Source organism: Erithacus rubecula, assembly GCF_903797595.1.
Source record: "Erithacus rubecula genome assembly, chromosome: 3".
Classification (NCBI taxonomy): Eukaryota; Metazoa; Chordata; class Aves; order Passeriformes; family Muscicapidae; genus Erithacus; species Erithacus rubecula.
Window position 1 is genome coordinate 31,255,266 of NC_136689.1, and position 6,378 is coordinate 31,261,643.

Consider the following 6,378-nt stretch of genomic DNA (forward strand, 5'->3'; position numbering starts at 1 on the left):
AAAGCGATTCCCCTGCTCCTACCAGCTGTTGTAATGTCACATCCCTACTGATGGCCTTCCCTGGACTGTGTACACAAGAATATCAAGTTACTGAAAACCCAGAAGTAAGCAACTGAATACTGTGTCACTTGAGACCTGTCCTTGCACCATTCAAGTCACCAAAAAACTTGCTGCTGACCTCAGAATCAGGGCTGAGCATTCCTTGTATGAAAACAAGAACGATGCAATATTTACTGCAACTCAAATATTCGTGAGGTGCATTGATTAGATGTAACAGAGTTGCATGATTGCTTACTCCTGAGAGTGGCTAACATCATATCCTTTCTGGTATAATGAAATCAGAGCACTTTGTTGGATAAATGCTGGCAGTTAACAGCCAGATGTAAAGGACCCAGGGCACTTTCTCTTGTCTGTGTTGTCTTCAGTTTTCTCTCAGATTTGTGGGATTAAGGATATTACTTAAACCATCAGCTAAAGGAGGTAGTTGATCAGATATTTTAAAGCTTTTTACAGGCAAATGTATGTGAGGTTTCAGGAATTTATGCAGTGTGATAAGAAACTACTAAACTTCATGGCACTAAAGGTAAGAGTTTGGATTTTTCTTGTTTCCTCTTTAATTTGTGACGAAAAAGGTAATTAAGTCTTAGCAACATAGTTCATCAGGAACAATAGTAACTCTCAGAGAACACTCAAAGCATTGCCTATTATGTAAACTATGTTGCTTTTAGTTGAAGTTTTTCTTAAAACTCTGGCTCCTGAAATGGTATGAATGAAGAAATCTTTTTGCCTGCTGAAAACAAGACCTATAGAAAGTTCAAAATCTAAAAGGCAAACGAGATTTTAATATACTTTAAAACATTTTCCCTTTTAAAACACCCCAGCAATTACATGAGGCTCGACTCATGGTTTTTGAACACTTGGGATTGCTAATGCTGAATGGGAAAAAACTATTCTTGGTGTACTCTTTTTCCATAAAACCTCTCTTTCCAGAACAGGCATATACAGTGCCTATGAGGCAGAGTTTTGCTGGGTGTCCTGGTTCCCTGCTGGTGTGTGACCAGCAATTCAGTTTGGGATTCAAACAAAGCAGCCCAAAAGCTGGCTCTCTGAGGGACCTGACCTGCAGCAACTCTCAGCACATGCAGACCTCACCACCATGTGCCCTGTTGTCTTCCAGCCCCAGCAGTTAGGGCAAAGCAAGCAAGAGATATACTGTGGACTTGAAGTTTTTCTGTAGAGAAAACAAGTATTAAAATGCCTCATTTGAAACTCAGGTACAAATCACAACATAAAGCAAAAATAAGGTATCTCTCATGCTGGAGAAGCACTTCCATTTTAATGTCAAGGCCAATGGAAAGCTTGGCTCCGTTCTTTGTCTTTTTTGCCCCACCTATGGAAAACAGCAGAAAAATGTGGAAACATTGAGTAAGAATGAACTGCTGAGTGTCCTTGTGTTTATGGTTTGGCACAGAAAAGCGATACAAAATGAATTCTCTCCACCCCACCCACCCTTTGCTATATTTTTACTGCTTCCTCCTTTATTCTTTCTCCCCATTTTTCTCTTTCTTGCTCTACTGTTTATTCATCTTTGTAAAATATCCTCTCCTTTCTTGACGTTTGTTTTGTGTGGAGGTACTTAGTGGTATATTCCATATCCACAAATCTTTTACTTTATTGTTTTACTTTATTTTTTTGTTTGTTTGTTTGTTTGTTTGTTTGATGAGAGCCAATACTTACCTAAAGGTGCCTACTTTTTACTTACTGTTCCTATCAGTCAACAGATTATCTTCTAACACTCAAAAAACATAATACACTGCTCTTACATTGTTACTGTTATATTTATTTCACTTGTATTTGCCTAGTTTTCTCTAATGATTCATTTTCTATTTACATTCCATTAACATGGCACTGTTCTTTTCCCAGTTCTACTCCCTCTCCTGCTTCCTTGTTATTAATTCCTTGTATTTACTTTTTGTCCCTTCTGCACCATGCTTTAGCTGTCACTGTCTCTCTGCTCCAGGATGTACCACGACAGTTTTTGGGGATTATTTTCTAAACTGCTGATTTTAATGTGGCAGAGACAGACAACCAAATAATAGATAGCAACATTTGATTAAAAAGAGATTAAATTAATAAAGTCGTGGAACATTTTAAACACTATGGAATTTGTGGTGTTTTCTGCTACTTACATTTTTTCCACAATCCTTGAATGTGAGTACTTATCAGCACATAAATTACAATTATAAATGTTTGCCAGGAAAGAAAAATACAGTAAGACAAGTGAACTACGATTTTTAGATCAAAGAATAGCTTATTAACTTACTGAGTGTGATCATGTCTTTTGCTGCTGTCTGTCTGCATTGAGGTCATGAGCCTGTTATTTGAAGATAATGGCATTACTCTTTTGCCTCACGTAGCAGCATTTGTGATTTCAGATCTAACAGTCCTTTACCTTTTCTCTGCTCATGACTCATGGCTGACTCACTACCTTTAATCATTCTGAAAGCAAAGATTTTATTTTTGCTCTTCTTTTAATCGCAGTGCAAAAAAAAATTCTTTGAGGGAAGGTAAAGTGTTACATACTGCAGCAGTGTAGGTATGTACCAATGTACTTATTTTTGTAAAACCTCAAGTATTTCTAGTTTTCTATCCATTATCATAAGCTAGATTTCACAGTGATGTCTAACACAAGAGAGCCTGATGATCAGGGATTGATGGAAGAAATTAAAGGCAAGTTTCTGAGATTCTGAGAACAAAGTCTCTCATTGAAGGTCAGATCACCTTTGGGTTGTTTTTTTTTATATTAATTATTTTATCAGAAATACAACTGTAAGCAAAAAGTAATGTCTTCATGACTTCATGGCTAATAATAAGATACATACTTGAATACATTTTTTTTCTTTGCTAACAATATTCCTATTATTCATGAGAAAATCAATGAGTATCTCATGCTTATAATTTATTATGGTTAATTATGCCTGATAATTGGACTGTAGTATGTGTGTAAATGGCCTTATTAATGAAGAACAATTATCAATGATTTGTCTTAGAGGAGAAGAATTATCCTTTACTATTATTTTCCCAAGGTTTTCTTCTTGCAGGGAAGCCCAGTGGTAGAGGTGGAATTTAGCTAACAGTCCTGGATGTTAAAGGATCATGAAAACTTGCTGTATTCTACTAATGGCTTCCTCTTTGCTGCTGTTTATGGAAACCTGTGGTATCTTTCCTGAGGGACTAACCAGCTCTTAAGATGCAAAATAACTCATGTCTTGAGTGTGGCTGAGAGACACCTGAGCATTGGCAGAGGGTACAGTGTCAAGCAGCCTGAGCAAGGTGAGGTGACCTCAGCATTTCCAGGCAGGGAAGCACAGATGGACTTGAGCAGCAAAATTTGCAGAGCAAGAAGGGAGCACAGGTTACAGCAGCCTCTGCTGGGCTGCCAGGGGGCTGTGCCCTGGCACAGGGACAGTTACAAGCCTATCACAATTACAAGCTTGTCAGACACAGAAGTGAGCAGCTCAGAGTCACTGTCATTCAAAATAGGAATTTAATAAGAACAGATATGACAAGGTCCGCACAGAGTTCCTGTGGCCTGTTTATGGTGATGGCTGTTGTTATGCTTTCTTTGGGCTTTTCCTGTTTAGGAATTTCTCTGTTGCACTGTGCCTTGGATAAGTGCAAAGCAAATGTGTCTTCTACATATCAGGGATTTATCTAACAATATTTGAATAAAGAGGATGAAATTGTATGCTGGTGCACTTGAGAACTTGACATATATTCACAATACAAGTATTTATGGTTCTGTCAGGTTCTATTGCACTTATATACAAGATAATGAAATTTAACAAGGTAGACCACTAGACTCTGTAGTGGTGATAAAAACATCAACTAAATAAGATAATTTTGTACATTTACTGCTGTAATTTTCTAGCAGACTGAACATACAAGGTTGTGTACAATGATTGTGAATCATCATCAGAAATCAGTTTTGCTTAGTGGATGCTGAAAAAATTTCTTTCTTTTGAATTTTCAGAATGAACAAAAGTTCAGGTAATATTTCCTCTAGATAGTATTTCACAAACAATAAAGTTATAGGCAGTTTAACACAGAGTAGTAGCTAATTTTTTATGTATTGTTGAAGAAATTATCAGAGATACCCTCATCAGATTTTAGAGGAAAAGAGTAGTAAAGACTGATAAATGTTAAAAAGGCATATAAAATATTAATCAATATGCTATTAATCTGTGTAAAAGAAATTCAGCTTTTTAGGTTCAGTTGTACAGTCTGAGCTCAGTCAAATTTGCCAAAAATGTGCACTGGGATGTTTTTGTTTTTTCTGGAAGATTTTCTGGAACTTATGGAAAATGTAGTTATGTAGTCTAAATATACTCTGTGGAAAATATTCAACTATATGGTCCATTTTCCTGTTGAGGAGATCTCACGGAAACAGAATTAATAGTGCCTGAGTCCTTGAGCTTTTCTGGTTAGTAGATATGCATTTGGTGAGATTTGTAGAGATTTATGTCTGAGTTCTGACAGAATGGCATATGTAGATGAAGATTTGTATTTTCCAGAAGGTAACTGATCTCTAGTAAACTGCAGTAATTTCTGGGTACCTGCAGTCATAACCTCCATGTTTTTACTGCCTACATATTCAGCAGACAGTGGGGTTAAAAAGGTGCAAAATAATAACAATACATGGCTTTTACATTTGATTCACCTAGGAAACAGCTTCTTAGGAGAAGTGAGCTAAAATTATGCTGAAAAATATTTTTCTTTCATGGTTTCTGTTTCTCATTTTCTTGTTTGGATAAGGTAGTTGATTTTTATCTCTGCATTAAAAGTCCTGCTAAAATTTTCAGCCTTTCATGACTGTGATAATTGTGAAGTCGATATTTTATTTTCTTTGTCTATATAGCAAGTGTGGAATCACAGACTCACAGAATAGGCTCAACTGGAAGGGATCCACAAGAATTATCAGAGCCAGGTCCTGGCCCTGCAAAGTCACACCATTTCCCAAGGGTATTGTCCAAATGCTTCTGGAACTCTGTCGGGCTGGTGCTGTGACCACTTCCCTGGGGAGCCTGTTCCCGTGCCCAGCCACCCTCTGGGTGAAGAAACTTTTTATTATATTTAAACTAAACCCTCCCTGCCAAAGCTTCAGGCTACTCCCTTGTGTCCTGTCACTGGACACCCAAAGAGATCAGTGCCTGCCCCTCCTGTTCCCCTCGCTAGGAAGTTGTAGCTGCAATGAGGTCTCTTCTCAGTCTACTCATCTCCAGCCTGAACACACCTAGTGGTGTCAGCTGCTGCTCATACAGCTTCCCCTCAAGACCCTTCACCATTATAGACTAGGTAAAATCCTGTACTCCAGATGTTTGAGAAAATCTCATTATTAAAATCCCATTAATGATTTTCTGTGCTATGGCAATTGCTATGGGAGAATGCTGCTTTTGGCTTTGATTTACCTGGATTCTTTGAAAGATCTCAGTGCTTTCTTACACCTCCTACAGGGAAGGCACACAAATGGGGAAAGTCAGCTAGGCTGAGGATCCTGGTACCATCTCCTATGAATGCATTACCTATGGAAGGTTGTCTTAAGAGGCAAGAGGGATGGTGTACAGTTTAAACCTGCTTTCTATCTTCCCATTTTACAGTATCTATGGAGGTGATCACTCAAGTAAGCTGCTTAGACACTGTATGTGAGTACCTGGGTCTACTTTTCTCTAATGAACTCAGTCTAACATGAAGAGACTGTCACAGATAAATTTCCTGCTGTCAGTAGCACATCAGAGAAGATTAATAAGAAATGAAAGAATAACTCCTCCACACAAGAAACAACAGGTAAAATGCAGATGGAAAAGGCACTTGCTGCTAAGAGCTAATTTTAGATTATATGTAGTCAGTTCATGTCATTACAGGTGGGAAGAAACCTTGCAACCTTGTAGTGTGTGCTCATACTCAGTGGTCTCCAGAATGCCCCAATGCTTAAATATTTTGGAGGTTCCCATCATCCCAGAACAAAGCTGATCTTGAAATAAAGAAAAAATGAAAACAGGTAGATGAGAGAGAAGAAATAGCTTGGTCTTATTCCCACTATATTTCACTAAAAAGAGCCTGATCTTTGGCTGGCATAAATTGGGTAGCTGTGCTGACCTGTTTGTTTGTTTGTTTAATTTGGTCTCATTGAATTCCCTCACATCCTAAGCTCATTAAATTTGGCTCAGCCAAGTTGTTTCAAAACATGGTTTAATAGGTGAGTGCAGTAGCATATTGTAAATTCTGTAGCTTCAGGCAATTTTTTTTTTACAAAGACATTTGTATTCTAACTCAAAGGCTCTCTAGACTGTAACCAAAGACTTCTCTTCAGCAGAACTG